Raw genomic sequence first — 26,348 nt, 5'->3', positions numbered from 1 at the left:
TTGGTTCCAAGAAGCCTGGTGGGAGGAGGGCCTGGCAAAGAGAATCCTGGCCCACGCCCTGAGTCCAGCAAGTCACACTCCAGCCCGTCAGTCCGAGACCAAGCGAGAGAACCAGTGTCTCGGGCTAGGCTGACCACTGCCTGCCCGTGCACTGAACACCACTTGCAGACCCAAGGCAACCCTTGCTGTTCAGTCTGTGAACCTGCCTTTGTCACAATGGCCCACAGAGTAGAACAGAAACCACCACTGGGTTGGGCAGAACTGGACTCCTCTCGCCAATTTTGGGGGGGAAGAAAACCAGGCTGGGAGTAGCCAAAGTCTCCCCTGCATTCTCATCTCAGTCAGCCACGCCCATAGGACAAAAAGCTCAGAAATGGACAAGGGTTCGGGGCAGATGTCAATTGATGGATGCAAACTAAGTAACACGTCCAGAGCTAAGCCAGATTTCGCCATCAATGTCTATATATTTTTTGTGATCTGCTCTAGGCGTAAAAGAAATATAAAATGTTAACAGACAGTAAGTCTCCCTTAATCCTCTCAACAGACCCACCTCTCAGCTTCGAGGGGTGTGAAACAAGCCCAAGGATGTATTCTCCAAAACCACTTAACAGGTACAATTTAGAAAAATGAAAAACGTACTGCTCTAAAAGTCATTTTTTAAAAAACTTACCATAAGTCCTTTTCAAATCAGTCTATGGGGATTCCTATCTCACGTGACCAACTACATAGCATCCCAATCTATTTTCACTGTAATTATGCAACAGGAGATATGTGGGTTGATTCTAACTTCTGCCATTACAGTCAGTTTCTGCATCTCTCACACTACTGTTTATGCAGTTGTGCAACAGTTCCTTGTAGCATCATTCCTGCATCTGGAGTAGCCAGAATAGTTCAGAGTTACCGTTCAAATTACAATAAATTACTCTCCAAATTAGTCTCCAAAAGTCTTATACTAATTTGCATTACTTATGAAGAATACATGAGAGTGTCTCTTTCCCCAAACCCCCAACTGGGAATCAAATTTAGAGATTAATGTTTACCTTTCCAACCTAAATTATGTCATCGTACCCACTTGGATTTCATGAGGTTTAGTGAATTGTATATTGTATATTTTAGTTCTTGCTCTACATACCTGCTTGTATCATTTATTTCTCCATTAGAGTGTTTTGTCACAGACTTTTAAAACCTTTCTGCATATCATAAATAGTAATTATTCCCCATCATGTTTCTAAGTTCGTTTCCAGTTTGCCTTTTGTATTTTGACATTGTGGTAGTATTTTGATAAGGGATTTAAACTTTCTGTTGAGCCTAATTGATCGTTTCTTTTATGGCTTTGCGGTGTCTTGTTGTCTCTGAAATTGCTTCCTCAGTTGTTTCCCAGGAACAACCGTGAGTCCCTCACTCAGAAGTTTGTGTCACCTTGCTATGAGCACACCTAGACACCCTGAGGTCCCCCAACATGGGCACAGCGGGGTCCAGGACACGGAGCATAAAATAAGCAAGTGGAATTGGCCAACTATTTTTTTTTTTAAGTTTAAACTCCTGGCTTGAATGTTATTTGTATTCTAAGAGTTTCCAGTTCCTCTCGGAGAGTCTTAGACTTGACCCTGGCTTGGTCAAAGGCCTCCAGGGTAGATGAGAGAGTGGATATGCCTACAATTTAAGCTGACGTAACCATTAGACTGTAATAGCAATAGGCCGAGTCAACAAAAACTGGTTCCTAAGGGAATGCACACTTGCTCCACTTGTCCACTATCTCATGTTTGATCTTCCCCACTGTTCTGAAAAGCCTGGCAAAGAGACTTTTTACGGGTCAGAGACCATTGCATCAATTCATATAGAATTCCACAGACTCAAACAGCAAGGGATGGCTCATGCAGAACTCAAAATAGTCTCCGGGGTGTGTGCATGTTTGCGTGTGTGTGTGCCTATACATACCTGGTATAAATGCACTTGTGTGTTTGACGGAAGCCCCTCTCTTGCTTTCATTGAGTTTTTAATTGCAAGAAGTTCCTTGAAAGGTCATTGTTCCCCTGAGAACAGAAGAATCACCGACCACCATCATACAAAACTTGCTTTATGTACTGTGGTGAACTGTTTTCAGGTTCTTGTTAATACCATAATCATAGTCTTGCCTCCTGAACATCTGCTTGTGTTCACGCACAGCGGTGGGAGTCTCATCTCTGTCATTATGCCTTTTAGTGAACCCTACAGGAAAGGGACTCCGAGTTCACGGGTCAAAGGGTCCAGATTTTACACAGAGCTGGGCTTTTCCTTCCTGCTTCAGCCTAGCACGGGTGTATTTCCCGCGGGAGGTTTGTTTTTTCAAGAATATCCATAGAAACTGGGTCACTTAGTAGAGAATTAGTAGAATATGCCCAGGAAGTGTTAATGTAGTGGAGAGGATGGTGTCCTGGGAGGCTGGACTGCAGTACAAACTTTTCCCCTCTTCTCTCATCTTCAAGAGGGGACGCAGTAGGATTCAGGAATAAAAATAACTCAGGACGAGCATTTGCCACATAAAAACACTTTGTAGCTGTTCTTTTTCAAGTCCCCAGCTTTCGAGAGGAAAAGCTTGTTTTTCTTAGGAAAGATTAACAGTAAGATGTCGGGCTGGTGATGGCCAAAAAGAACATTCTAAGGGATTCCAGAGTCACTTCTCAACACACAGGGAGGCGGGAGACTCCCTCAGTTTATTTGGAAAACAGTGCTCAGAGCACAGGAGTGGAAGTTGTTTGAGGCAATATTAGAAAACTGTTTACTGAGGAGGGAAGCATCACCAGTGACTGAGGTTGTTATTCTGATCCTTAAGATGAAAAATTAGCAATCAACATAAAAGATGGAGGAATAAAAGAAAAAGTTGTGACCTAATTAGTTTGGAAACATGTAATTTGTAGCTCTAAACTAAAGCTATTGTAAGTTTAATGGTGGTTCTACCTACTGATAAATGACTATGAATAGCAAGCACATTCCGTTCGCTGTGATAACTCTGGGTTGGAACCTGGGATTAACTGGGTTAATTTGAGTTTATATTTTAAGGATATCTACCCAGAGCCTAGATATCCATCCTGGATACCTTTAACTGGTTTTTAATATGTAATTGAAAGAAACATATGTTCATCCTCTCAGGCTAAATGTCTTTCCATAAATAGACAACGAAGGCAGATTGAAATGTATGTGCAGTGTGCTCTGAACATCATTCAAATGTTGACAAATGGCAAAGGACCATCCTGAAACATGAGGGGGAGGACCCACCATCTTCTGTAACTGTTGAAACTGGTCACCTTTGAGATGATTTTATTTAAGAAGTTTTTCGTGTGCTACCTGGTTGTCTGAATGTTAAGGCCTCAGTATTAATAAAGACTTGCAGTGCCACTGGCCAGAGCAGCAAATGGCCAGAACGCACAGTAGCTGTGCTCCACAGCAAATAAGCGAGTCCACAGCAAAGTCTCAAGTTCTTTCTTCTGTGGACACCCCAAACCAGTGGGCTTTTCTTTCAAAGGCACAGGGCTCTGGGGCCCCGGGGTGAGGGGGACAGGAGGCAGCCCCTACTGTGCTCCCGGGGCCCACACTGGGGTGCAGGTTCTTCATGCCCCTCCCAGGCTGCCAACCACAAGGGCAATATCTGGAAAATGGAGGGAGGGAACACCACCCTGAGATTCCTGAGACTCGGCTGTGGCTCGCCCTGCAGAGCTCATGAGCTCACACAGCTGCCTGTATGTGCAAAACCCATTCTCAACAACAGAGAAGAAATCCGGTATTTCCTCAAGCCACTGAGTCAATTCAACAAAGACACAAAACAACAAGCCAACAGGAACCCTGCAAAGACAGCGTGGTGACTTTCAGGAGAATAACTGACAGCACTTCTGCTCAGAATGGGCTTTGAAGGGACACGGCTGTGGGAAGAGACTCTCCCTGCGTCAGGCTGAAGATTCACCAATGCTGGGGCTTAGAGGAAAGAAAACCAGAGGACAGCCGCAGTGCCACCGAGAGCTCGGGGCTCAAGCAAACTTTGCCTCTGATCCGATGCCTTTAATGTGGTCTTAAGGTTGTCGGCTACGGCTGGCTTCAGATATAACTCAGGGATGTTATGGTCACGTATAAATCAAACAGCAGAGCACACACATAAAGCTCCATTTCACAGTAAAGGATATGAAATTTGTACCCATTTCATAGTATATTAATTTAACCAAAAAAAAAAAAAAAACTATTTCACAACACTCTCCCAGCTCCATTAATGACAGAAAATGTAAGAGGCCACAAACACCACAGATGTCCTGAGAAACACAAACTCCCACCAGATTCTCAACCGCACCTCCTGCCACTAAAGGACAGCTGTGTTAGTCTGGAGACCACAGGGGGGCACGGAAAACAAAAGGCAGGGGCACTCCAGGAAGCCGATAAACACATTTCCAGATCGCTCTTCTGGGCCATTCCTGACTCCTCCTCTTGCCCTTAGCCTCTACTCACTATCCCCTTCTTCCTAGTCAAAGAGGAATCAGAGTCTTCCTGCACGCCTGTGAATTCCTGTTGACAAACACTGGCACAGATCACCTGCTCGTCCCCATATGCCCTGCAGAGCTGCTATGTGCGTGATGGATGCACAGGGTCCAAGTAGGGCAGCAGGTGAGCAGACGTCCCTCTCCAACAGGCTGGGAAGCTAAGGCTGCTTTCCTTACCGCCAGAATCAGCTTGTTCTGTAGGAAATCATGCAGTTGCGCCCCTTCCTGCCAGTGGGGTATCTCTGTCACCAGTCTGCCTCATTTTCGAGGTGTTACATTTCTTGGCGATACCAAATCAATAAACCTAATTTGCAGCAAATACCACATTACGGCATTTTATATCACACTTCCAGGAACCAGCAGTCTAAAACCTTGACAATTTAAACCGCATACCCACTCCTGACATTTAGATTTTTTCCAGTAAAAAAAAAAAAAAAACATAATAATCAAGTTTTTATATGCAACACAATTTCCGTCTCCCCTACTTCTGGCAATAACACCATCATTTCAATTAGTTAGTCAGCTTTAAACTTTGTAGCTATTACTTTAGATTCTTTCTCCTGTATGTTTTCTATGATTTTCTTGAAGATTTATTTATTTATTTGAAAGGCAGAGCAACAGCAAAAGAAAAGGAGAGACAGATTTTCTATCGCCTGGTTCACCCCCAAAATGGCTGCTGCAAAATCCAGGTCTGGACCAGGCCGAAGCCAGGAGCCAGGAACTCCATTCTGGCTTCCCACATGGGTGGCAGGGGCCCAAACACTTGGGCCATCTTCTGTCTTCCCAGGCACCTTAGCAGGATGCTGGAATGGAAGTATAGCAGCCAGGACTCAAACTAGTGCTGCGGTGTCAGATGCTGGCACCATCTTTGATGGTGACTGAACCTACTGTACCACAATGCTGGCCCCACTGCTCGGGTTTTCAAATGGCTTGTCCCCTGAACTCACATAGCTCATCCCCAGAGTCAGGGTAATGGCAGGAAGATGCTGGAAACTCCATTGCGCTATGACATTTACAGGTAGGCCTTTGGAAAGTGACTGGGTCTGGGCGAGATCATTAAGGTGCAGCCCCCACGAAGGACAGAGACCAGATGCACAGACAGGTGCACTGCATCTCTTGCCAGTGCTACCCTGGGCCACAGGAGACTGCCAGCAAGAGGCCTTCACCAGGGCTAGGCTGATGCTAGCACCATGCCCTTGACCCGCCACACGTATGAATGAAACAGCCTCTTTTCTTTATCAAGGTAGCCTATCTCAGGTGTTCTGTGACAGCTGTCACAGAGCTGATGAACACAAAGTCCCCTCTTTCCAGCGCTGCAACTTCACGATGTCGTTCGCCTTCATTCATTCCGTCCCCTCTCCAGGGATGCTGTCCTCCTCTGTGACCCTGATTCCTTCCCTGGATCATGAGTCATTCCTGATTTCTCTCAATATTTCTCATTTCCCCATTCCAGGTCACTCTACTTAATCGCCACTTGATTGAGCTTCAAGAAATCTTGATTTTTCATGTGACTTCCCTGGTTCAGTGCTTGGCTCCCGCTGCCTCACACTGACTCTTCCATCCCTGCAAGGCTCCTCAGCTCAGCCTTCACTGGCTCTCACCCCCACGCACCCAGGAGAGACCGGGCTGCCCGTCTACACCCCGTGCACGCACAGTGCCCTCCACTGAGTGGGATGCAAAGGCCGCTCCTCGGCAGAATGCACTTCCCATCCCTCCCTAGAGGAGTGCGTTCTGCTTGTCCTTCAAGGCTCATCTCAATCCAGCTTCCCTGTAAAACGGCTCCCAAGCATTCCCGCCATCACACTAAGTGGCAAAGAGGCTCCAACACAATGAGTTGGCTTGGGACTCTTGGGACTAGCAGCGCACTGTGTCAGGGCAACACATGCAAGGAGAAATTTCTAAAGGCAAAATGAGGAGGATTGTGGTGGAAGGAGAAGGCCATGCCAAGATGGCCACTGGCAAGCGAGTGTCAGATACTCAGGAAGGAATGGCTTTGAAACCCACCTGGCAATGGAGCCTGCCTGGCAACAGGCTGTGATTGGATGGCTTTGGAAACTGCCTGGCAACAGGCTGTGATTGGTTGGGGCATAGACCGCCCCTTGACCGGATTGGCTGGTCTTGGCTATATAAGCTGTTGTACTAACTGAAACAAATGAGTCTGCGGGTTGCTTGCCTCAAGCCCGCTTTCACCCGACTCCCGGGGTCTGTGTGGTGACTCTGCGCCTCTTGCCCCCACCGCGCTCCTCCTCTCAGAAACGAACCCACTGCAACTTGTTGAGAAATCAACTGCAACAGAGGATTATGTCAGTTATTTCGAACCAACAAGTTTTGGCCATAAGGATGTTAAAGAATCATGGAGAGGGTGGTGCTGGTCTACGGTGAACAAACAGTTGTCAGATATCTTTGCAGAAGTATCCTTTGTGCAAGGTTGTGGTTCTGATAGTGTCTCTTGTGATACCTGCTACCAGGCACGTGAGATCTCCTTTGAAACCAACAAGTGATAGTTACTTTATTTTTTTAGGGTTTGACACAGAGATTCTATTTTTGCTCAGACAACACTCACACTACACACAAGGAGTCCTCTCTCCTCTGAATTTCTCTCATTTACTTTCTCTCTGGTTTTAATATGTGCATTTAAATTTATCCTTCCTGTTTTGTATTATTCATTCCTATGCATAGATGTGCATTTAAAGATAAGCATCATATATCTATACACACACATAAGCCTTCCTTATTTGATTGCTATTACGTATAAACATTGTTATGTGACTTTTACTTTAATCTGTATGTTGGAGATCTATTACTATGATGCCTGTGGGATAATGGGTGTTTATTTTTATAAATCTGTACCTGTTCTGCCATAATCCTGTATTGACACACATTAAAAAAGTATTTAAGGACAATAAAACAAGCAAAGAGACGATATGAACATGCAGAATTTCACCCTCAACTTTCTATCCAGTAGGGGATAAAAAGCTTATTTAAATAAGCTGAGAGACAGCTTATTTTGTGTGATGCACAAAATTGCATCACCTTTGAGATACAAGAATTTTTGTAAACAAAGCTGACACAAGCGTATACTCAACAAAATTCACATTTTCGCTCAGTATACATTTGGGTGCAAAAGACTATGCTGTCCAACCACAGAATTGAAATAGCCCCAGTGGCTGCTCCAGGGGGAGGCTTACCTGACGCATATTTGTGCTGCTTTCCTCGAAGCTGTCACTGCCAAGAAAGGATCTCTTTGAAAAGAATGTTCCTTGACAACAAGGCTAACCTATTAACCATGGTGTTACAGACAACATCTATCATTACGCTTGATTTTTATCCCTAGAAATCACATCTTATGGGCTTTTGAACTGTGAAAGCCTCCTCACAACTGTTCCTCGTGTCCCACTCTCAGGAAGCTTTGTGGTCAGATGGACACTGCTCTCTGTGGCTAGAAGACCTGACTTGAGGTATTTGAGTGACCTGCTCAGGTCAGCAGGTCGACAAGACAACAAGGGGACCCTCCCAGCTTCTCATGCTGTGTCTTCTCCCTGAATCAACCAAAACTTCCCCTCCACAAGAGAGATTCAGCACTGGCCTAGAGTAAGTTTTAACAGGAGAACTGGGTTGTGAGCAAGTGGCATGGAGGAAGCCTGGTGCAGAGTGAACTCTGTTCCACGGCCACAGTGGTGCGACACTGAGTGTTCTCGTGTCTTCCCCAGGCCACCCCTGGGTAACTGTGTACCAAGAAAGAGATTTGCTCAAGCACGTTCCGTTTGACAAGTCCACATACATTTCCTCAACTGCCTACATTCCGAGCCTATCCAAGCAACGCCACCATCACATCAATAAGAGCAGCCGGGCCGATAACAGCCCTGTAAGTTCAGCCACATACCATGTTCCAAAAATACCGATTTTAATATCTGATCAAATGCTCACAATGAGCGGGGGAAGGGGACACACAGAAAAAGGCCCATCTGTTACTTATTTAAGCCATCCTTAGACAAGAATATATTACTTTTCAGGGGAAAAAATATTGTTCTTTCCAGAGGAATAGGAATGTGATATAAACAATGAGATGAGATAAAGCTGTTTATATCAAAGGGTGAATCAGATTATAACACTGAAAAATAGTACACATTTCCTGTTATTGCTGCTATAAGTAAAACAGCACTTGAAAGACAAATTACCCTGTTACTATTCTTGAAAATCCCAAGCTCTTCTATAAGTAATGGCATCTTGGTAGACAGGAGACTTACCAAGTGCAGGCATATCTCCATCTACATAATTTACGGGAGAAAACCAGTCGTTTGTCCTTCAAGAAACAGAACACAATTTCCTCTCAAAGAATCCGGGAAAGCCAACTTCTAAGACGAACAAAAAGCAAATACAGTAGGGAAGACAGGAGCCACAAATAGGCTCCCAGTGGGACTAGAAGTACAGCCTAGCTCTGGGGACACTGCCCCAGGTCATCAACACCAGGTAAGAAAACAGAGCAGGCCCCCAGGTCTCCAGTGTGCGCAGCTATTCCAAGCCTGGGGGGGCCTCCCCACCTCCCCTGCATCAAGACTGCAAGAACAGGAGTGGCTGCCTCACCCGGGGGAGGTCTCAGAGCAGCTTCCAGGGTCCGCACACAGACACGAGCAGCTGGCACTCCCCACCCCTCCTGCTGTGGGCCCCAGCGTGTGGCCAGTGAAGCCACAGAAGCAACCATGGGTCTCAGAGGGAACAGAAACAGGGCATCGTCTCGGTGGTAGGGGCTCAAGAACGAGAAGTTCCTGCCTTCTTTTTTTGGAAACACCTGACTGCGCCTCTTAACAACTCTGATTTCCCGTAGGAGAGAAGCAATTACGAAAACAAGCCTGGGGTCCTACTTGCTCTGAGCTGGTGCCGAGCTACCTCCTTGCTTGGTCGCCGCCAGGGTAGCACTCACGTCTCAGACTCCAAGTGACTGCGAAGTGGCCAAAGCGGTTTTGAGTGACAGCCGGGAAACTACCCATTCATCAACCCTCTCCGTCAACTGAGGGGCTCCCAGTGCCACCAGCCCTGGACACAGCAGGAATGCGGTCACTATACAAGTGTGCGTTCCTAGCACAGCCGGGGACTCGCTCCTTGCATGGGCTCACCTGTGGGCCTTGCCTCCAGGGATCCTTTCTGGCCCCGCGGGTTCTGTGTCACGGCTAGACGGGAAGAATTGGGCCTTCCCCGGTGTTTCTCAGCCGCTCAGCTCTGTCCCCACTTGGCAACGTCTGGAGAGACTTCAGGTTGGGACAGCGGGAAAGTGCGTGCTGGTGGCATCCGGAGGGTGGAGGACAGGCACGCGGCTAAATAACCCACAAGGCCTGGGACAACAGCAGCCCACAGCAAAGAACTATCGGGCCCAGAATGACAACCCGCGGAGGTCCAGAGAGACCCCGGTCTGTACCAATCCCCAGCCGCGGTCACCAAAGAGGAGGTGGCTTAGAGGCTGGCCCACGGCCCCACCGCTGATGCACTCCCCGCAGCTTGGCGCGCAGGAGCCGGCCAGCTTCCAGCCCAGATACCGGTGGAGCCACCCACCTTTCCTCCTGCCGCTTGTCTAACCCATCTTGTCCCCCTTCCGGGACCCCGCACCTACCGCGGCCCAACCCCGGGACAGACAGCAGAGGCGGGCTCCGGGTTCAGGGCCCCAGCACCAGGGGGAGGTGGGCATCCTCCTGACCCCGCCTCGGAGCCCATCCCACGGGCGCCGCCTTTCCCTGCGGGATTCCCCACGCCACTCCAGACCCTAGCGGGAGCCCAGCAAGGCAGCCGGCAGCGCAGGGGCCGCAGCCCCACGCTCCCACTTTGCCTTCCAGCCTCTGTCTCCCTCTCCTCGGGGACAACCAAAGGCAACCCCGGATTCATTAAGACCAAAGCTGACCTTTGCCAGTCCTTCAAGCCTCATTGAGGGCTCCAGGCAGAGCCACCGGTGGGGAGAAGAGGCCAGGGCGTGTGGGCCAGAGGGTAGAGGAGAGGCTGGGGAGCTGCAGGAGGACTCTCGGAGAAACATGCCAGCCGCACGATGGTGCTACCTAGCCAGAGGTAGACACCTCGGATGGCCGATCCCACTGAACCTGTGGGATAACTGAGAGCTAATTAAGAACATAATCACCCAGACTGCGACTGAGGAGACAGCACCAACTTCCTGGCCCTGAGCAAGGGTGCCAGGAGAGCTGTGGTTAGGCTTACCACTCACTTAAGGAGAGCTGTGGTTAGCCTAACTGCTCACCCAAGACCCCGTCTCCAGCACTTGTCCCCTGGTCTACCGGAATTGGCTCCTGATGGACTCAGAGGGCTGGGCGCCAAGTCCTGACTCACCAGGGCCACTTCCTGCAGAAATCCTACAGCCCTGCTGTACGTGGCCCGCCGGGGACCCGACACATACAAGAGATCGCGGCACTGAGCTGAAGTGCGATGCTTGCCTCGTTAATGTGGTGGATCTGAAACCTTACAGCATTAAAGTTTGCCTTGTTCAACGAGCTCTTAGGATGGTAACTTCAGAGATGTGTTACAGGAGTAGAGATACAAATACCGGTCTTTCCTGCCTCCCTTGCTATGTCTCTAAACCTGCCCGGCAAGGACCTCAGAAGTGCGGAGATGGCCTCCGGAAACCACCTGTCTGTCTGGTGGATTCTGCCAGGCTCGGAGTCCACGGCTCTCCTTCTGCTAAGAATTGCCACTGGGCGAGCCACTGTGGCCAAAGGGGAGCCCTCAGCCAGTGGGTGAGAGAGAGGTGCAGATGTTGCATTGGAGGCATCTGTGCAGCCAGAAACCACTGTGATTAGCCTGCGACACGTGTGTCTCCTCTGATCTCTTCCTCCCTCCCCAGCCCCGCCATCTAACTCTGCCCTTCTTCCTCCTCACCTCTTGGGAGACAGCAGAGCATGGTAGAAAGACTGAGCGTGGCAACGCGTGTGCATTCTAAGCCTCCCAGCCTGGGGCTAGCTTCTCACCTCCAGCACCGCTGCAGACTGTCTGCATGCCTGTGTGTGAATTCCTATGTGGAAACGTAATTAAGAAATGGGGTCCTACCACATCATGCTGTGGAGAAGCCAAACAGCCCTCGTCACAGGATCAGTGCCTTCATAAAACAGGCCCCAGAGAGACTCTGTCCCTTCTCCGTTGCGAGGACACAGCAAGAAGATGCCAGCTGTGAAACCGGTAGTGACCATTGTCCCTGATATGCGACTTCCAGCCTCCAGGACTATGGGAAATAAATGTCTGTGTGCACAGAAGCCTCCCCCCTCCCCAGTCTTTGGTATATTCTGCGATAGCTGCCCACAAGGATTAAGACAACCGCTCACTGATGGTGTGACCTAGAACAAATCGTGACCCTCCGAGTCCACACCTGGTGATGATAATACTGTGTTTCCTACATTGCTGTTATGGTTAATTGAAATTAGGGCTTGGTGGTGCTTAGTGCCTGAATGATGTTTATTAAATACTTGTCAGCTTTTGTTGTTCTCCTTTTTGTCTCCTACTTTCCCTTTGGGATAGGTTTCAGAGGAGAAGGCAAACAAAGAAATGTTTGGAAGAATCACAGCATTTGGAAGAAAGGCTTAGGAAGAAACTAAAAGCTAACCCAGCCCCATCTCTTCACTTTGTAGGCTAGAGCGTGGAGACTCAGAACTGAGCCTTACCTGAAATCCCCTGGCAGGTGGGCTTCTAAGCAGGGGATTGGCCACCCAAGACCCTTCCCCAGCTTCCTATACCACATCACACTGCAGAAAAACCAAACCCATGAGAAGAGAGAGGTGTGTGCTTGCCATTTCTGTATTACATCCAACTCACATTCCTTAGGAAATTTATTTCTGTCACTGTTTTTAAAAATCTGAATTGTTTTGATTGAAATTCTTCAAAATTGGAATCACCACATTTCCAACTGGTATTAAGTTCAAACTTTTAAAATACTTTGCCCAGTTTTGCCAATCACCCGCAAAATATCCAAAGTGTTGAATGCCCACACTTCCCATTTGGAAAACCACAAGGGTCTGTGGATCTGTACCCAGGTTTCCCCTTGCCCATCTCTCGCCCTAGCACCAGACCCAGCCCTGGCAGCCTGCCAGGCTCCCCCATTCCCCTGCTCCACTCAACACTGACCCTTGTTAATGATTAGGGCCTTTCTCTGTGTATGATTCAACAGTGTAATTTGATAAAATAATCCATGCTAGCATAAGGGCTCACATGGAAGGTGCCTGCCATGGTTTATGTGTTGTCCTCTCTAAAATTTACAGTGAAATTTAATTGCCTCTGTTACAGTATGAAGAGTGGCTTTGGCTGGAGGTGGTGTCCTCACAGAAGGATGGACTTGGCCCCTCTATCCCTCTCCTGCCCCCTCACTTTCCACTGTGGGAAGACACAGCAGGAAGTCCTTACCAGATGCTGCCACCTTGTTTGACTCCAGAACTGTGAGCCCATGAATTCCTGCTCATTGTAAATTTCCCGATTTCCCATATTCTGTGTGGCAGCACAAAGTGGACCACAACAGTGGCCAATTCACTGCTGTTCTACACAACCAGTGTAATTGTACAACAACTCTGTAAACCATGTCCCTCTTCAGTAAAACAGGACTGTGTGAAGGTGGGAGGGGCACTTTGTTCCCAAAGGATCGGCTACAAGGCCCCCTCTGTTTGCAGCACCCAGGCCACTGTCGGCACCCCCTGCTCCTGATCTGGGCCCCGTGGCCATAAATTCTTTGTTCTGCTGGCTGTTCATAAAAACAAGCACGCATGACTAACCATGAGCTGGCTGTGATGATGTGAGCCTCTGTGACTTATCTCATCTGCCCAGTGTGTCATCTTGACGCTGAAGGCACAGATTTTTGCCTCTAGTCCCCAGGACTATGAAATTGGAGTTAACATTTTCATGTGGGTGGCCCTGAGATGTTGCTGACAACACAGCCTTTCTAATCTGCATCGGCTCCTGAAGGCCCACATGAGCAAATGCTGAGGCTACAGAAGACAGCAGTGGTTCAGCCTCCTGACCCACAAGAATCCGTGACACCAGCATTCTACACCAGCTCAGGGCCCTCCCCCATCCCTGTAAGTACAGTTCTGAGAACGACTTTGAAATGCGTCATGCAAAAAGTAGGGTCATCCATTGCTATCAACTGTCAAACAAGCCAAGCCAACTGTTCATTCAACTGTTTCATGTTTCAGTCCTTCATAACACGGGTGTGGGATGAATCACCCATGGATTTTAGTGTCAGAACAAAAAAATCAGAATCTTAGCTCTATCATTTGCCAGTTTAACATTCTGACCCTAGAAAAGCTACTTAACAATATGGCCCTCTTGGCTGGCACCGCAGCTCACTAGGCTAATCCTCCGCCTTGCAGTGCTGGTACACGGGGTTCTAGTCCCGGTCGGGGCGCCAGATTCTGTCCCGGTTGCCTCTCTTCCAGGCCAGCTCTCTGCTGTGGCCAGGGAGTGCAGTGGAGGGTGGCCCAAGTGCTTGGGCCCTGCACCCCATGGGAGACCAGGAGAAGCACCTGGCTCCTGGCTTCAGATCAGCGCATTGTGCCGGCCACAGCGCGCCAGCCGCGGCGGCCATTGGAGGGTGAACCAATGGCAAAGGAAGACCTTTCTCTCTGTCTGTCTCTCTCACTGTCCACTCTGCCTGTCAAAAAAAAAAATTTAAAAACAAAACAAAACAAAACAATATGGCCCTCAGTACCATACCTTGTAGAAACTGGGAGAATAAGAGAATAATGCTAAACTTAGGTTGGTTGAAGATTCAATAGTGCATCTGGAACAGTCTCTGGCTGAAGGTAGGTGCTTTGCCACAGAATTCCAATAGAATGATGTCGGGGAAGTTTCATCACACCACAAATCATCTGTTGTGGGCATTTGAGGGACAGAAATTCACGTTGCTCTTGCACGAGGCTCTTGATCTCTCTTTTTCCTGCATCCAACTTCTTCATATCTTCCTGAGTTCCCCAATGCATGCGCTCTTTCTGGTTCCAACTTTGCACTCAACGTTGCCTTCCACACTACCTCATGGTCTTCCCGTCCACATAGAGACAGCAGGCCCAGGAACTGAAGCCTTCGGCTCTTTCTCTTTGGCATGACAAACCGCGTGAGAGGGGAAGGAGTTGCTTTTGACTACAGAGGGCATCTGGCTGCTGCTGGCCCAGGCAGCGTAGGATCCTTGGGACTTTGCACTTTGTGGAACTTAAGGCTGAACTTCAAAGATCATTTATGCCTACGTTTCTCATTCCCTAGAAGGACGGAGGTCCAGAAATGTTAGGGAACTTGCCTGGGTTGCAGAAATACTGAAGTGGCTTGCCCCCTCCCCAATTCCTCAGATACCCCTGATTCCTCCAAGATACCCCAACTCATCCCCCACTTCAAAAATGATGTGTCTGTACGGGTGACACCACTCTCCCATCCTGCAGGTTAACCACTTCCTCCTGATGTATGATAGGTATCAGACAATCCCTAAGAGGCATTTTAAAGTTTGACAACAGACACTCTTTGGAAGCCGAGGGAAACTTTTGGACTTGTCTAGTTAGCACATGGCTAGCCAGAAGCCACAAGGTGACACACCCATTTGCACAGACCTGAAGTCTCTGTGACTGGCAGTCCCTGTGACCACACAGCTCAGGTGCCGAAGGAAGAGGCATCAAATCTATCTGCACCCTGAAACCCAGTGTCTTCTTTTTTTGAAAACAATATATGTATGTGGTTAAAAAATAAATTCAAACAGAACAAGAGGGGAGTATATGAGAGTTCTCTGGAGAAAGAGATGAATAGGATGTGCACCTAGATAGACAGAGAGCAAGAAAGATTTATTTTGAAGAATTCGCTCGAGCGATTGCGAGGCCTGGCAAGCCTGAAATCTACAGAGCAGGCCAGCAGGCTGCACCTTTGGGTAAGAGCTGACAGTGCAGTCTCCGGTCCAAAGTCTGCAAAGTGGGCAGCAGCCTGGAAACTCAAGCAGGGCTTCTGGGTTGCAGGGTTGAGGCAAAATTCCTTCCTCTCCAGGGCTTGCTCTTGAAGTCTTCCGTTGATTAGATAAGGACTGGATTATGGGGGTGATCAGCTTTACTTAAAGCCAACTGATTGTGATTGTTAATCACATCTAAAAATACCTGCACAGCAACAGCTAGACTGGCGTTTGACCCAAAGCCTGGCACTCTACTCCAGTCAAGTTGACACGTAACTTTAACCGTCACAGACAAGACAGCGGAAAGGGCCCTGCATTCACCCCAGACCCTCCTGCCCTCTCCACAGAGGCAGGCACTCCCAATGGCCCGATCCATCCTTCCAGGGGCAGACTCTGGTCCCATGCATATCAAAATGTTTACAAGAAAGCGCTGGATTTCTTTATTCTTAACGCTTTCTCCACCTCCCTCTGTGCAGGGCCCTCTGATGGGCACTTCCCATGGATTGTCTTGTGCACGCCCTTTCGATAGCCCTGCCACACTGGGATGGTTGCTCTCACCCTTCTTACAGACCCGCCAAGGGAAGTACAGAAATATCGGTAAATATCAAGAGAAATAGTGGAGTGAATCTGATGGCAGTCTGCTTGCAGAAAAACAAAACACGGAACTATTTTTACATAGAAATTGGAGGTAGGAACAACGTCAAAATCATTTCAAAGGCATCTTGGCAGCAAACATCATTTAAAGCATTGTATTCTAGAACTTTCCAGGGATGCCAGTGGGACTTAACCCTCTCCCCCTGTAGATGGCAATATTCTTTCTTTTGCATTATTTATTATTTTGTGTTCCCAATTAAGCTATAATGTGACAGGCCAACTATTTTACAAGGCAATAAAAAACAATCCCTCTCCCCAGTGAATAAACTCCAAGGCCAAAAGGTGAGTTGTTTATATCAGTGAGAGAAGGATATTACCATGTTGAAAAATGGTGGGTACATCCTGCCACTGCTGCGCCAAGTAAAAACAGCCAGAGAAAAGAACAAGATTAACTAGTTACGTCCTCCTTGAAAGCATCTATTTTTAGAATAAGACAGAATTGTCTGTGTTTTTATAAGGAGTAAAAATGATTGATAGAATGGAAGGAGCCAAGTCCTTCCCCCAAATTAGGGCCTTGGGGATAGAGGGAGGTGCTGAAAGGTGCAGGCGCTGAGAGACTGCCCCTGGGTGTGGGAATGCCGGAAAAATACAAGAGCAGATTAGCCTGACTTGAGGGTCCCATCTTCTTAACGTGCCGAATACAACGTATCTTAAATTCAGATTAGCTCGTCTATGCAAAACAAGATATCGTGGTCCCTGCCTTGCCATGATGTGGGCGTATGGGATGCCTGGGTGGCTACATATGGCCGCCAGACGGGAGCTGGTCTTCAAAACAAAAACAAAATAAACCAAAACCCCTCACCCTCACCCAAAGCCAGACTAACCTGCCTGCTGAGAGCCTCTTGCGTTTCAGCTGGAAGTAGCTGGTGACAAGTGAGCTCTGAGCTTCGGAGGAAGGAGCTGGGGGAGGGAGTTAGCTGAGGGCTTTCATCTCCCCCCCAGGGGGAGGCACGGGCTTTGTGTGTCTGGGAGGTTGCAGGAAGCACAGAGGGAAGGAGAGGCATGTGGGAGCCTGTGGGGTTTCTTTGAGTGTAGTCAAGTCCGTAACACAGAAGAACAGTGTCCTCCTGCAGAGCGCCTGGCACACTGGGGGAACGGGCCGCGTCCATCCTGTGTCACCCCGGGTCCCCACTGCAGAGCAGAGTGCCCGCCATCAGGCTCCGTACGCCAGGACTGGGAAGTGACAGACGGCGTCCATAAGACACGTATTGATCAGCCTCAGAAGAAGCAGCTCCTGGCTCTTCACTCTGCTCAGAAATTCATTCTCTCAAGAGGTAATTCAAGAAGAGCTTCCCCCACGCATCGACAACAAGCACGCCGAAACAGCCTCCTCTTCTCTCTGGAAAACGTCTGACCAGTTTTCCGTTTTTGTTTCTTCTCAGACCCATCTCATCTTCTGCTCATTTCCTCCCCCACGTGTAGGCTTCTTTTCAAAAGCCAGCTCACATTACTTCTGTAACCTTTGTACTCGTGCGTCTCCTACGAGAGCATAAGCTCCCTCTGGCCATAAGGTCTTCAGATTCCCCCCAAAATCCTTGCACACACAAGCATGCAGTAAAAGGTGTTGGTCATGAGAAAGGGTTGTCAGCCATGGAAGCTGATGGGTCAGGGAGGTTGCCCATCTGCAAGGAGCAGGGATGTGCACCGTGGGCAGCAATGTGTGTTGTACAAATGCACACTGTGGCAAACAGCCAGCCACTCTGTGGACGCACTCCTCTCCCCATGTCCTCCCCCTTGTCTTTCCCTGGCCTTGAACCTCGCTTTGCACAGTGAAACATGGCAGAAGCCATGTTGTGCCTTTCCCATGCCTGGACTTTAAGCCTTCTGTGTCTTGCTTCTTGGAAGCCAATCGCCAGCAAGTCTGATACCTGAAGCCAGCAAGACCGGCCTGGTGCACAGGGAGGGAGCTCTTGGGGGTGGGCGTGTGGGCGGGGTTGTTTGCATCTCGGCTCCGCCCACCAGTCAGCTGACTACAGTGAGTGAGGGAACCCAGCTGGCAACACAGAGGAAGAAGTTCTGACCCCTGCCTGGATTCCTGACCCAGAGGGTCCTGAGAAATCACATGACTTTAACACCACTGAACTTTGACATCGAGTAACACTCAACAGTACATAAAAGATGCAGAAAAATGATGTTTTTGAAAGAGCGATCCCTTAGCCAGGGAACCACCGTTTACCAAATCCCCCGCTGTTTCTTGCGTCTCTCTCAGGGGCCTCCACTTACCCTGAGTGAGAACCACGTTGTTCAGCCCATGCTATGGGTCAGATTTGAAGGCCTGGAATCTCGTGGGCTGCTGGTCAGCTTCTGGTGGCTGACTTTGGACCAGCAGCAAACGCTGGGCTCCATCAACTTGAAGACAAGGTGGCTGCCCACAGGGTCACAACCCCTGCCTCTTAGCCAGCCGTGAGAGATCTGGGCTGGCCTGTGTATGCACCAGTTAGTTACATTCCCTCCAGAATAGCCTGCTTGCTAAGTCTCCCAGGACTGAGAGGCACCAGGGCTTAAGACCTGAGAGGTGGCCGAGCGCCTCTGCACGCGCGTGTGTTGATGCCGATACCTCCCAGTTACAAGGAAGACGTCAGTGGGACACAGACACAACCGCGAGTGGACAGGCACAAAACTCATCCCCAACACCAGCACACAGTTGCCATTCACAAGTGAGGAGTTTGGACCTCTCAGGGCAAAGCTGTAACTGTGGAGCCTCTTCCTTGGGCTTCGGTATATTTTTGGATTTAACTTCTAAGTTTGGATGTGGATGTAGATGTTTTTCTGTCACTGGGAAAAAAATTAAATCTAAGGGAACCATTTGGAGTTTCTGAGTTCAGGAGGGACCTCTGTACGCAGTGCAAATAAAACCAAGAAACAGCGCCTGCTCTCTGCAGCTTCCCTTACAAATGGGGCTCTGGGATTGGGGCTGTTATTTTGGGGGGGTGATTTCTGCTTGGCTGCCTGGGTGATTTTTAGGACCCTCCCACAGCAGATGCGCCTCTTGTCCTGTTGAAGAGAGTCGGGACCCAGCACAGACAACGGCTACGCTTTCCTGGAAAGGAGATGCTCTGGCAAGGGTGCAGCGTTAACGTGGTCCATTCATTGACTGCAGGATCACAGCCTTCCCAACAGGTGCTCTCGGGCCAAAAGAGCAGCTCCTGGGTAAAGATGGGCTAGGCAGGTAGACACTGCTGCTGCTTCCTTCCGGCCAGCCCCGTCTCCTCCCCTGAGTGTTTCTGGTCTAGAGAAGCAGAGATGAATGACTTCACAGACTTTCCTGGGGATGACACAGAAGACACTCAGCCCTGCCCCAGGAGGCGTGGCTTGTCCCAGATGGAACTTACGGTGCAATGCTGCATATATGCAAAAGAAACTTGTGGTGAATCCGATGAACGTGTGCAACATGCGTTTATTAAAAAGACTTTCTCCAGGGCCGGCGCCGCAGCTCACTAGGCTAATCCTCCGCCTTGCGGTGCCAGCACACCGGGTTCTAGTCCTGGTCGGGGCGCCGGATTCTGTCTCAGTTCCTCCTCTTCCAGTCCAGCTCTCTGCTGTGGCCAGGGAGTGCAGTGGAGGATGGCCCAAGTGCTTGGGCCCTGCACCCTCATGGGAGACCAGGAGAAGCACTTGGCTCCTGGCTTCGGATCAGCGCAGTGCGCCAGCTGCGGCGGCCATTGGAGGGTGAATCAACGGCAAAGGAAGGCCTTTCTCTCTGTCTCTCTCTCTCACTGTCCACTCTGCCTGTCAAAAAAAAAAATAAATAAATTTAAAAAAAAGAGAGATCAAGGTCAGTTCTTATGAAGGAAGCTTGTTTGATGCAAACTTCCACATCTGTCCGACAAAAGCAGTTACAAAGCACCCGCCCTGGGAGGAGCCGGTGCACTTGGTGAACTCCAGCTCCGGCCCCTCCAGCCTCCAAGGCTCTGCCTGCTTCTTCCTTCCCTGAGGCTTCGGTTTCTTGTTCAGAGGGAGATCTTTCCTTTGCCTAGCAAGTAGCAGTTCGGGTCATGCCAGAGTGGTCCAGCGGTCACCGCCACAGACAGTGACTTTAGGCTCGGGAGTGTTTTCTAATTACAGAGTAAGAGGTTTTCTCCCAGCTGACGGGGAGGCACGGTGGGTTGGGGAGAGTGGAGTTCCAAGAACCCAGCAGGACATCATGGAAGCTGCCTGACCCAGTCTTTACACAGAAGGCCAGTGTGGGTGCCGAGAATCCTACAATGCACTCCTCAGAGCTGGGAACCCCTTAGAATTTTAGAGTTTACATCTATTTTCTTTTTAAAGATGTGTCTTTTGGAAATGCAGAGTTACAGAGAGGGGGAAACAGAGAGAGAGCTCTTCCATCTGCTGGTTGACACCCCCAATGGCCGCAATGGCCAGGGCTGAGCCGGCACCTGTATGAGATAATGGTGTCACAGGAGTGCCCTAACACACTGCACCACAACACCAGCCCCTACATCTATTTTCTTAAAGGGTACTGAGACCATGAGACTATCACAAGGCAGGAGGTGTGGGCTAGGACTTTTAGTTTTTGCATTGAAAGAGATTTTTACTTGAAAATGTTGTGCCACAGTACAGTTTGGCAAAGGAAAAGAATATCATGGCCACATCAAGGACCTGCTGGTCTGATCAAGAAGTATCTCAAAGTTGGCAGAAAAAAATAGCAAAATAAAACAATCAAGGCTTCAAAAAGCACAATGGAAATAGACATCATATATTTATCCAGTGTTTACGCATGCACATACAGAGACTGGACAGGTGTCCTGCGTAGTCACTGAATTGCACGGAGGCAGTGAGGTTAGCTGTGACGTTCCATGGAGAAGCTGATAGTTGAAAGATTTGTAATTTCGTAAGCACCACATATTCATTCATTTTACAAAAGCACCATCCCAGGCAGCGCTGGGACAAGGAGGCAGGCAAACAAGTAGTAAAACTACTTCCAGTACAGTGGAGACCGCAGACAGCGCTGCCGATAACCACATCTGCCCGTGTGAGCCATTCACCAGAGGGGGTACAGAAGCTCACATTCCCAATCCCCTCAAAACACAAAGTCCAGCCCTGCCTCCCTTCCCACACGGTGACCCTCAGCCTTGAACCCCGACAACACAACCTTGAACCCCAATATCACATCTCTTCTATTTCACACACCCTCGGTTATTGCTGCCCAAAGCTGAACCCTCCATGGCTCCAACTTCAGGCCAATGCTGACTGACAATTGTTAGATGACACCATCTCAATGTCCTCTCTTCTGGTGTGTATGTTGGGCGGGGGGAGGGGAGCGGGAGGAGGGAGGATCTGGCTTCCTGTCCTGCCTGCAGAATTTGGCTGGAATAAAATGCTCAGGACTTCAGAATCATGTTGGAAATAGATGTTACATGCTATTTTCACGTACACAGGTAAACAGATGGGTGGGTGGACGGACAGGTGGGTCTCCTGCATTTTTACTGAACTCAACGGAGGCGGTGGTCCAGCCTCACAGCAGGGGGCTGTTGTTTTTCTCTCCTGAGAGGCCCTTGTGTCCCTTATGAAATTCCCAGCCTCCTTTCCCAGTGAACGATTCCAAATGGAAGACTGACTTCTGCAAGACAGAACGGAAAGGAGGAAGAGATGCGGTGAGTCAGCGCCCTCGCTCATCCAGGCAGGGGTTATGTGCTGCACCTCCTCATGGCCACAGGAAGGAAGCCAAAGGATGTTTTTCTCATAATTAGGAAAATCTGTTCAGAGTGACCTGCTGCCCACGCTTAGATTTTTAGTAGAGTCTCTGTTTTTTAAAATCCCATCTCAGCAGCAAGCACAAGCGACTAAGTAATCGTAATTGCGATAGGTGTGACACACCAAAAGCTGGGGGTGCTGTGAATGCAGAAGACAAGGGAAAGTGCACAGTGTGGAAATGTGGATGTACACGAAGCCTTCTTGTGAAGGAATAAAGCCCAGGTTAAGGTGCAGCCATGAGCAGAAGTGAGCCCAGCATGGAGGGTGCGTCTGCTGGAGAAAGACGGGGAGAAAGAGCCAGAAGGTCCGGGCAGCTCCAACACCAGGATGCACCCATCAGGATCAAGCTGCCGCCTGGGGTCCGGGCCAGAGCCAGAGGTTTGGGGGCTAGAAGAAGCACGTGCGTGTACTTGCAGATCCCAAGAGGAAGGTGCATGGAGCACAGGGCAGCAGAACCTGAAATCCAGCTCCACACAGCTGGGCAAGGTCTTTGTTGGCCACGGTGATGGAAATAAAACAGAACTGAGGATGTAAACAAAATCCTGACTTTCCTAGCGCAGTCCTGATTTATACTGGCTGTCATTTCTCCTTTCACTGTGAAAATGTCCTAGCTCACTACTCTCAACCAGTGCATAATAATTTTATTATGATAATGATAATAAAATGCACATATATGCATGCCCATGTACGCACACAGAGAGGCAGAGGGACATGGAAGAAGACAAAGAATGAGAAAATGAAAAAGCAAACATGGCAAAATGTTGAGAATGGGTCCATCCGGATTCCTTATTGTCCTGTAACAAATCTGCCACTGGGGTAGTGCAACAGAGAACACAGTGTCCTCTCCTGTGATTCTGGGGGTCTGACGTCTGAAGTCAGCTCCAGGGGCCTCAGTTGAGGGTCAGTAGGGCTGTGCCCTGCTGGAGGCTCCAGGGGAGAACCCACTTGCTACACTCATCGTGTCCAGTGGCCCCCACACTCCTCAGCTTGCAGCCCCTTCCCCCCTTCTCAAAGTGCACCCTCCAGTCTTGGCCCTGCTAGTCACATCACCTTCTCCTCCCTGTCATCAGTCTCCCTCCGCCCCCTTCTGCTGAGGGCACTGGGAACTGCTTTGCATGTCCTCCCTGAATATCCAGGATCCTCTCCCATCCCACAGTTCTCAGCATAAGCACACCTGCAAGGTCCCCTTTGCTGCGGCTGGAGTCCGAGGTGACAGTTACAGGCGCCAGGTTTAGATTATCTTCAGGAGCTTCCCCCTGCCACACTGGTTAAAGGGAATATGAGGCTTCTTCATGCTTTGCTTATGATTTTTCCATACATTCGAAACATAAAAAGTGTTCTAAAGAGTGACTTTGGAACCTAAGTTGTGAGGGTCTTCAAAAGGTTCAGGGACAACGCATATTATGAACAAACTATACTTGGATTTCAAAAATGTTTGCATTTTTAAAATCTCTTTTTAAAAATTTATTTTCACTGGCTGGAGCTGCGGCTCAATAGGCTAATCCTCCGCCTGTGGCGCCGGCACACCGGGTTCTAGTCCCAGTCGGGGTGCCGGATTCTGTCCCTGTTGCCCCTCTTCCAGGCCAGCTCTCTGCTGTGGCCAGGGAGTGCAGTGGAGGATGGCCCAAGTGCTTGGGCCCTGCACCCCATGGGAGACCAGGAGAAGCACCTGGCTCCTGGCTTCGGATCAGCGTGGTGCAGCAGCCATTGCGGGGGTGAACCAACGGAAAAGGAAGACCTTTCTCTCTGTTTCTCTCTCTCACTGTCCACTCTGCCTGTCAAAAAAAATTTATAAAAAAAATTATTTTCTATTTGGAAAGGCAGAGACAGAGAAACAAACAGAGAATCCTCCATCCCCTGGTTCACTGCCCAAATGCCCACAATAGCCAGGGCCAGGCCAGGCCAAAACCACATGCCAGGAGCTCCATCCAGGTCTCCCACATGGGTGGCAGGGACCCAAGTACTTGAACCATCACCTGCTGCCTCCCAGGGTGCCCATGAGCAGGGAGCTTGGAATCAGGAGTCAGAGGTGGGAATTGAACCCAACACTCTGATAAAGAATGAGGTCCTCCCAGACAGCATCTTAACCAACGTGCCAAACACTTGCCCCCAAATTACACTTTAATTCCCTTTGTTCACAAATGTTTAAACTCCCCTCACATACGATCCTCTTGATCAAGGGCACAAACATCCCTTTAGCTGGTCCCTTCCATCCTCTTCTCCCTGTATTTCATGAAACACTTATTGCATCATGCACATTCAGTAGCATCCTAATCCTCATGCTCACACACACACAATTTTACTTTAAAGGCAAACATCAACACAACAATATAAAAAGAGATGTTATTTATTTATTAGAGAGACAGAGCTACAGAGAGAGAGAGAGAGGGAGAGACAGAAAGACAGGTCTTCCATCCACTGGTTTACCCCCTAAATGGCCACAACAGCTGGAGTCGAGCCAACCTGAAGCCAGAAGCCAGGAGCTTCTTGCCAGTCTCTGCGTGTGGGTGCAGGGGCCCAAGCACTTGGTCCATCTTCTGCTGCTTTCCCAGGCCATAGCAGAGAGCTGGATGGAAAAAGGATCAGCTGGGACTAGAACATGTGCCCCTATGGAATGCCGGCCTCAGACGGAGGCTTAGCCCACCATGCTACAGCACTGGTGCCTTCTGCCTGCCATTTTTTTTTTTTTTTTGACAGGCAGAGTGGACAGTGAGAGGGAGAGACAGAGAGAAAGGTCTTCCTTTGCCCTTGGTTCACCCTCCAATGGCCGCCGCGGCCAGCTCGCTGCGGCTGGCGCACCGCGCTGATCCGATGGCAGCAGCCAGGTACTTCTCCTGGTCTCCCATGGGGTGCAGGGCCCAAGCACCTGGGCCATCCTCCACTGCACTCCCGGGCCACAGCAGAGAGCTGGCCTGGAAGAGGGGCAACCGGGACAGAATCTGGCGCCCCAACCGGGACTAGAACCTGGTGTGCCAGCGCCGCAAGGCGGAGGATTAGCCTAGTGAGCCGCGGCACCAGCCTGCCTGCCATCTTTTATAAAGGCTAAGAAAAATATTTAAGGAACTTTCCCCAGCAGTGAAGTTTATAAATTAAACACCATCAGAGAAGGTGTGCGTCTACACTCCCAAAGGCACCAGTAATTAAAGGGCCATGGAAGAGTCCTGGGAGCTTTTCTTTCGAAACATCGCATTTCCCACAACGCAGTACAATCCAGCGCGACTGCAGTCCTCTCCTCGGGTCTGCCCAGCGTCTACTGACAGCGCCAGGTGTTTGCACGTGCTTGCCTACCACTGAGAAGCATCAATGCAGTTATTTCAGGAACGCTGTTATCTCGGGCTCTTGGGTCACCATTAGGTGCAAGTCTTCTCTTATCTCCGTGGGGATGCACTTCCTCCCTCCCAGGCTGTCTCCTTCAGTCCAAACTGCTCATGCCCGTGCCCACTGAACTCACCTGTAATAGTCTCATCGGCACTCTTACTCACCTCCACCAGGCCTTCTGTGGTAGGAAGGAGTGCAGCCGGAGGAGCGGGCCGGAGCAGATCCCAGGAGCCACAGTCAAGGTTCTCCACGTGGATTCTGCAAACCTCCCCAGCGCAGCTGGAGCTTGGACCAGCAAGAACGACGAGCAAAGGGTGTTCTTCCCCACACATACCCCAGAAACGGCTGTCAGGGAAAGAAGAAGGGTCTGGGAGCCAGACAAGGCTGAGAAATGGCCTCAGCGTTGAGCCCAAGTCTTCAGCATTGCACGTGGAGCTGGGGCCAAAGTGAACAGGAATGCGGGTTTCAGGGAAAAGGGCGCCATTCTGGTACAAGTCAGGGCAAACACAGAACAGGGAGTCAGAAAACCTAAACAAAGCCATTTTATTTTAAAGATGTATTTATTAATTTATTTGAGAGGCAGAGTTACAGAGAGAGAAAGCAGAGAGAGAGGTCTTTCATTTGCTGGTTCACTCCCCAACTAGCCACAACAGCCAGAGCTGGGCTGAATCGAAGCCAGGAGCTTCTTACAGGTCTCCCATGTGGGTGCAGGGGCCCAAGCACTTGGGCCATCTTCCACTGCTTTCCCAGGCCACAGCAGAGAGCTGGATCAGAAGAGGAACAGCCAGGACAAGAACCAGTATAGTACTATGCCACAGCACCAGCCCCAACAAAGCTGTCTTCTGAAGGAAATGAGTTGACTTACACAGACCAAAAAGATGGTGGGAGGGGATTCATCTGGGCTTAAATCTGTGGATGAATCCCTGGGCAAGGAACTATGTGTTACCCAAGCTTTCAATCAGAGAAGGATGCCCTGGGAATTTCTGCCCTGACCCTTCTCATTGAATAAGAACAACTTTTGAATGCTTCAGCTCTTGTTGTTGGACAGAGCAGTGAGTGGTTGTCCAAACTCTCTTTTCCACATACACACAGCACCACCCTGTCTCAGGTCAAAAGTCATTTGTTGGGGCTGGTGTTGTGGCCCACAGCAGGTTCAGCCACTGCCTATGATGCCCTGAATTCCACGTGGACACCAGTTTGTGTCCTGGCTACTCCACTTCCAATTCTACCTCCCACGTACTTGGGCCCCTGCACCCCACACGAAAGACCCTATTGGAGTTTCA

The sequence above is a fragment of the Oryctolagus cuniculus genome, chromosome 9, assembly GCF_964237555.1.
Source record: "Oryctolagus cuniculus chromosome 9, mOryCun1.1, whole genome shotgun sequence".
In the NCBI taxonomy this organism is placed as follows: Eukaryota; Metazoa; Chordata; class Mammalia; order Lagomorpha; family Leporidae; genus Oryctolagus; species Oryctolagus cuniculus.
Note: the sequence above shows the minus strand (reverse complement) of the source record.